This window comes from Pristis pectinata, chromosome 1 (assembly GCF_009764475.1).
Source record: "Pristis pectinata isolate sPriPec2 chromosome 1, sPriPec2.1.pri, whole genome shotgun sequence".
NCBI lineage: Eukaryota > Metazoa > Chordata > Chondrichthyes > Rhinopristiformes > Pristidae > Pristis > Pristis pectinata.
Window position 1 is genome coordinate 32,348,014 of NC_067405.1, and position 7,315 is coordinate 32,355,328.

Below are 7,315 nucleotides of genomic sequence, written 5' to 3' on the forward strand. Positions count from 1 at the left end.
TCCCTCTTCGAAAAACTGTCATAGAATTGTGAGAAATAATGTGCCTTCGACTTATTGGAAAATGTATCTTGCCTCTTTTATGCATGCCGAAGTGAAAATAGCAAACTCACACACGATAGCTGTGAAACAAGACACGGTAGAATCCACGAAAAAGGATACCATTTTATGGTGCCAGGGGAGAGGTCCAGAACAAATTAATATTTCTAACTTGCAGTTATGGCGCAGTTCTACAGATTTTTTGACAGAATATATTATTAATGGGTACAATCCGTTTTTCCAACAATATATACTGTCTTTATGTAGAGGTTTTAGGTTCACTTAAACCTGTACAGAACTTAACTCTGATAATATAAAAGTAAGCAAGACTCTTCAATCAAACAATGACCATTCATAAATACTAAATACGTGTTTGTTTGGGATCGACGAAATAACTATACCTAAACAATGATCCAATACTTTCTCCCCGCCTTACTACAACAATCTCGGCGCCAGTGTAATGCCGGGTAGTTTAAAATGCGTATAAATAAGTTAGGAAAGAGTGATCCAAATTTAAAAGAAAACGTTTTTGCCATTGAACATGCCAGCAATTATCTACCATTAACGTTGTGCAAGTTTTATGACATTAAGATTGATAACAGTATCTAAATGACAGCCTGTATACCCGATTGTAATGGACACTAGTTCCAAAAGTCAGAAAAGATGTATTCTTTCATTTAAGTTTTTTTCATGAAATAAAAATATGCGGGTTCACATTGCAATATCAAATTTTCACAAAACTATAACCTAAATCGTTTGAACATTCAGAATCAAATAATTATGGAACAATGATAAATTAAGCAAACCGTGCCGCAGGTATTCTTTCGTTTGAATAAATCTGTGTGTGTTACTTACAAGACCCAAGAAGTTTAAAGAAAAAATCCCCAATGGCAGTCAATCTAAACAAAAAGAACATTTAGAAAAAGGTGAAAGGCAAAATATTCAATACTGCCGCTTCAAAGTTTCCTTTTTTGAAGAAGTTAGAGTACAAAACAACCGCTATTCTTTTAAAAAGTAGGAAATAAGGAAACCGTTGTTTCGAAGTAGGCGAACAATAAGCAGCAATTAAATATGGTGCCGTTTTCACAAAAAAACAAGCTTCCTTTGGAACCAAAGGTTTATTTATATTTAAGTTAGCAAAATTGAAATCTTTATCCCAAAAGCGAGCCTGGGTACTTAATTAAATTCTAATTACGACACTATCAATATCCCATTTAGCCACGTAGCTATTGTTGGATTCAGCCCTTTTCATGCAGTAAATGGAGTATCGGTGGCTTATCTCGACTGCAAGAGACGCCTTGAGAAGCGCTGCAAAAGATAATTTATAGGTTTTAATTACTCTTCATTCCGCCTGATCAGCTTGGCGTTCATCACATGTGAGTGAATAAAATCTGGTCAAAAGCACTGTCAGTATTCCCTGGCAAGACGCTTAATCAAAGTAAGCAGGGCGATATTACACGCTGAGAGATCCTAAACGTAATTTAGAAGCTGCTGATAAAGCTGGTTGAATAATGCCCCAGCCTTTTGAGACACCATTTACAGAAATGACTTTATTGACGGCTTAACGTCGGTAATTCATTTTACCTTTCATGTATTGGAGCTTTGATTTGTTACAGTAATGGGATGATAAATGCACTGGTGGCGTATAGCTTTTATTATTGAATATAATGCACACACCCATTGCAAATCCTATATATACATCCTCGAGCTAAGGAAACTACAAAACGAGCCGAGGAAATTTATACACAGAGGCGCCTAAGAAGGAAAACGTTTTAGTTGTGTATCATAACATAAAGACTCAGAGATTTGTCAGGTGATTTACTCCTAAATATGAAAAATACAAAATGTAAATTATAGGTTCCAAGTGAGTGTGTTCAACTGTCTGCGTGATAAAGTAGAACATACTTTGTAATAAAAACTATAGATTATGCAAGACACGTAAAGTAAATCACTATTAAAACCAGTAATTCTAAAATAGTGCAAACAATTTCATCAATTTTCTGATTTGCCTCCTCGCCAGTGCTTTCTTCTTATTAACCAGTCTGTTATGACACCGAAATATATAACTTCTCTGTCCAACATATCTAAAGGTCGTGATCAAATCACTTTCGGCTACTCCTTGAAGGACGTAAATGAGTTGTTCCCATACAATGGATTTCATCGCTCCTACAGCGAATCGGTGACCAGGGGTTTTGTTTGAATTGAATACGAATAGATTTCTTCCACAAATGCACCATTCTAATTAGGAGCTGTAAGGTCAAGCTGTACACATTCTATGTCCCTAACGCTAGACATCGGAAATGTGTGGGGCAGCAAGTCATTACCTGCCGATCCTTTCATTGTACTAATTCAACTCGGATCAAATGATTTGGTACCAATTTGTAAAGGAACCTTGCAGACCCCATTAGTTTAAGAAAGTGTAATAACGTGTTCATGCAATCTAATTACATAGCACGTTTGAGAAAATAGAATTGCATTTTCTGAACAATCTTGATGCGATTAGATGCAGCATTGCAATTACTTATTCAGATGTTGCAATATATTTGCACATATTAAATATATTAGGAATACAGTAATCAAGTCGCCATTTTTGCTTTCGGGCTTGCAAATAAATACCTTTGTAGATGACATCGATTTTAAAAAAAGAGTTTGCAAATATTTAAAAATCATATGGAATGATTTTGACAAAATGATTTAAATTTCAGCCCAGAGAGAGCGCCCAAGCCTTCATTTAGTCTGGAAACAAGGACTCTGACGGTAAATGTGTTTTGAACTACTGCCATAAGCCGAAGCCGGACAGCTTTCAACGGAGGGTCCACTCTGATCGGTTTGGAAATGCGAATGTCACGTGCCACGGTTTGTGACTGTGTTCCTTGTGGTCTCTGGCTTCACTTCTGAATAAAATCTGTAGCTAACGAATCATTTAACGCTCAACTGCATCTCCAAGCACACAGTAGACGGGGTCTTAAGCTCCGGGAAACCAGTACTTTGAGAGTTCAGATATAAGCTTACGCACGCACCACGTTTTCAGTGAATAATACACTTAAAGGAAGATGCGACGGTTAAGGCGACACGTTTTTAAGGTTATTGAGTAATACTATGGCTTTAGACCTGTTTTTTTTAATCTCACGTGTCTTTTTCAAGTTTGAATATCCGCCGCACCATGGTGTTGATGCATGAACGTCAAAGGAAAATAAGCGTGCAGTGAAGTCCACAAAATAAATGAATTACTTCACCAAAAAAGCGCCAAATAACACGAAGCGTTTGTATTCGCGTAACCCCCATCAATCCGTGGATCAACTGCATGTCCATCTACAATGCTCAGATTGCCAGAATCGCTTTGTTTTGATGATGCTTTATGTTCTTATTGAATTCATGCCAAATGTTTGCCGGCCTTCTGAAATCGTCCATAAATACGTCAATTACTTGGAAAACAGTTCTGTTATGATAATGATTATTCATTGAATTATTGTTTTTGAACTGAACAATGAGTAAAAGATTTGCCTCTTTGGTTTGCTAGTTCTAACTGTGTCCTGCCTCACACACTTCAGAAGGTTTGGAATTGTTTCGTTATCGCAGCGGTAACCAAAATCAGCACCAGGCAAGCCAAAAGGTAAATGAACGGCAGTAACATTTATTATTTACAGCCCATACTACTAAAACGATTTTTCGTACAAATTATTTGACTTCCTTTCAATGCTAAAAAGCATCTAAAAAGTTTTACAAACTGGTGCAAATGTGTGCTAGAAAACAAAAAGTCCTTCGGTGTTGAATGAAATATCTGCGTCGGAGCAGACTTTTTCATGATGTAATTCTGCTGCGGCCCAGTGGTAGCTCAAGGAATTAATCATCCCAGTTATCGGTACATGAAAAAAAAATCGTAAATAGCTGCAGGCCACCATTCTCACTTTCCCTTGATTCAACAAACAATGCACAAGGCCTATATGTATTGGAAATCATGGATGGGGATTGCGTTTCTGAGGTAAGTGATCAAGCGAAATAACCAACTCGGGGTTAACGAGGAACAAAAAAAGTCAGACGGTAGATCCAATTTGCCATGTACGATAATTTACAATCGGAAAGCATTTCCTTCCATCTTTTCAAACTTTGATGTTTAATAACAGGGCATTTTATCAAAACATCTTCCCTGTGTATTTAGCGAGGCACGCGGAATTCCGAACGTAGACTTTAAAATGGCATTCTTTACCTTACTTTACCTCACCTGAGGCAAATTGTGACATTGCATTTCCTTCACTATAAACTGACAGATTTATTCGAATGAAATAGAAATATCGCAGGGAACCTCGGAAGCGTTTCTGAATTTACAAAGTTTTTTTTCTTGAGAAGGGCAGTAACAATGATACCATTGTAGGTGCTTTGTATGATTTCGTTAAATGTTGACTTTATATATTTTTTTATTTTAGTTGAAGAAACCAGCCACTTAAGTTTGGTGTCGATTAATAATGATATAAGTAAAATACAAGTGGTGCCTTACTTTCCCTAACAATTTCCCACTACATGCCAACCAGGATACCGCGATAAAGTGTTTATTTTTGATTTAGGTGAAGCAAGTCTTCTCACCTACTCGTGCGGCTCGAAGACCGGAAGCGCCACCTAGCGCACTTGATGTGGTCTGTGTTAAGCCGATCTCCCCAAACAATTTAAAATTATTATTTGACAGAGTATAAGAAAGGACTTAAAATATGTAACATAATTTTGGCAGTGTGAAGCAATGATCCATTCAAATGCTTACACTATTAGGTTATTTGCACGTGAGTTGAATAGATTATTGCAATCTTGCGGTTATAAATTTGCTCTTAGTATGCATTCCACTTTAAATATGGACGTGTTCGGGCAGAATCTAGCTCCATATTTATGGCTTACTATATATGATATCCAAACAATTCAACCATTCCGCCAAGAACAAAAGGTCATATTGATTTAATTACAAATTAAATCAAATCACCTTTTAACGCTATTACAATTAGATATTTCACCATTGTTTATTTAGCAACGAGGTAAAAGTCAATGCTGCTTTGAGATAAAGTACTGTAAAAGTCTCATATCGCTGATGTGAATATCTGGAGCTTTCGCTGTAAAAAGGGAAGGCAATTCTCAGCAGAACAAATCCTGCTGTATCAACAGTGCTACCATTGTTCTTTGAGAGTTTTGCGAATAGTGCTTGAGCTCCTCTGAACTTTCGAACGTCGCTGAGGCAACAAATTCTTTAAAATAATTAAAAGTTGCAAAAAACGTGCATCATTTTTGGTAAAATGGGGCTTATTTCATCTACATTTGCCAACAAATAAAATAATATCAGTTTCATGGTGGGTTATAAACAGGCAATTTTTTGTTTAATTGCAGTTCATGGTCAATTGTATTGATTTGAAATAATTTAATAGTTCTTGCGCGTATGGAGTTTTATTGCAAAAGACTTAAAATATATACACGATTTCCAATACTCGTACTAATGCAATGTGGTGAATTCGTTTTAACTAGTATATATCATAGTCAACAAATATATTTCTCTCATTAAAACATTCTAGAGGATTAAATTAATGACATATCTAGCACCAGAGCTCAATGTTTATTTCTTTAATTGTAGAGTAGCGGCAACAAGCAATTGCGATCAGATATTTAAACCCCATTCTTATGGGGAAAATGTATATACATTTTGCAATCAAATAAACGGTGCTATCAAATCGTTGAGTAAATATGTTTAATCTGCGGTAATATACATTAATCAGCAACTATTATGGATGGGGCAAGTTATTGTGTAGTACCAGCAGTAAAACCTAAGGGGGCGCGCAATATGCTCGAAAGGATGCATATCGTGATGAGACAGCCTGCTGCCTGTGGTGACCGAACTAATCAACACTCACAATAGAACTTCCTTTTCTCATTTTCACAACTTTCAATTTGTTCTAATTGTAGTTACACGAATTAAGCAAGTAACAATACTCTTCTTTTGATGTAATTATTTCTTAACACTATAATCTTCAAATATGAGAACTCAGCGATAATTTGATTGTTTCGTACCATTCCAATTTCTACAATGTTGCATCCTTTTAATGTCGATTCGTGATGTCTTAACTATTTGCATGCGCGTCCATTTGATGCATTTTTGTTTTGCAGATTAATTATTTAAACTTAGTAATTGTTTAAGGGAATTGAACAGAATGACTGATTTTGTATGTGAATGCTCTGGAGGTCGGGACAATATTTGAACAGGAGACTTAAATCAAGGTTTCTCGAAGATTGACCCTTAAAAAGTAAGCTCCATTCATTTTTTTTTGCTGTAGATTTTGCAATCTGTTCCTCATACTTCCTCCCGTTCAACCCCATTCCCCTCACCTCCCCTCTTCCCTCACCACCACCAATAGCTAACTTATCATTGCCACATGGTATTAGCTTCGTAGTTTACAGAAACGTTATACATGGCTCTGTCAGTGTTGGGTGGCGTGTCTGGTTTTCTTATGCAGTCTAACAACTTCATTTAAAGGCAAAACAACACTGTATTAGTTTATATTCTACGTGAAAAAGATCCACAGTAGAACTGTCCTCCAATGCTTTAGAACACTGAAATGATAAGGCGCAAGTGTGAAGTGTGAATCATTAAGTGATTCATTCACGGACTGAATTCCGAAGTGTCTGGGTCGAAGGTTTGCAGGAAATGTGCAAAGTAGAAAAGGGTTTCCTCCGTATGATACTGATAAATTAGGTCATTCTTTTCTGGCTGTAAAAGTATGCCATGGGCAGCTTGATCTGGATTTTTTTTTTAAAAATCGCTGTTTTATATTATTATTTTTATTGTTTGAAGGAGCTGGCTGAAGTATTCATTTCTGCGCAACGTAGACAGTGCTGGCGCCAGAACATCGATTCACCAAAGGCAATCGTTCAGAATGCTATCTGCAGATTTAGGGTATTTTATGCACGGTGAACCGCTACAAGTTTCGAATGAGTTATGATGCTTTCGGCGCAATCACTACATTGAAACTGGAAGCCGCGCCTTGTTTATCAAATTAATATTTACCATGGTCAAGGTGCAGATAATCTAGATTTACAACATTTTGTTTTTCCCCAGATACTGTAAATATATAATTACACCCAATCTGCCATTTTATTGTTCCAGAGACATGTATGATGGTTCTCGTTTTCAGTTAACACGGATAGGTTCTTTCACAGATTGCAGAATCCCCGACCAACATATCAAATATAAACACCTTTAATTTAATCTGCTTGTATCAACTCATTCAACATTGCCAGAATATCAGTAACT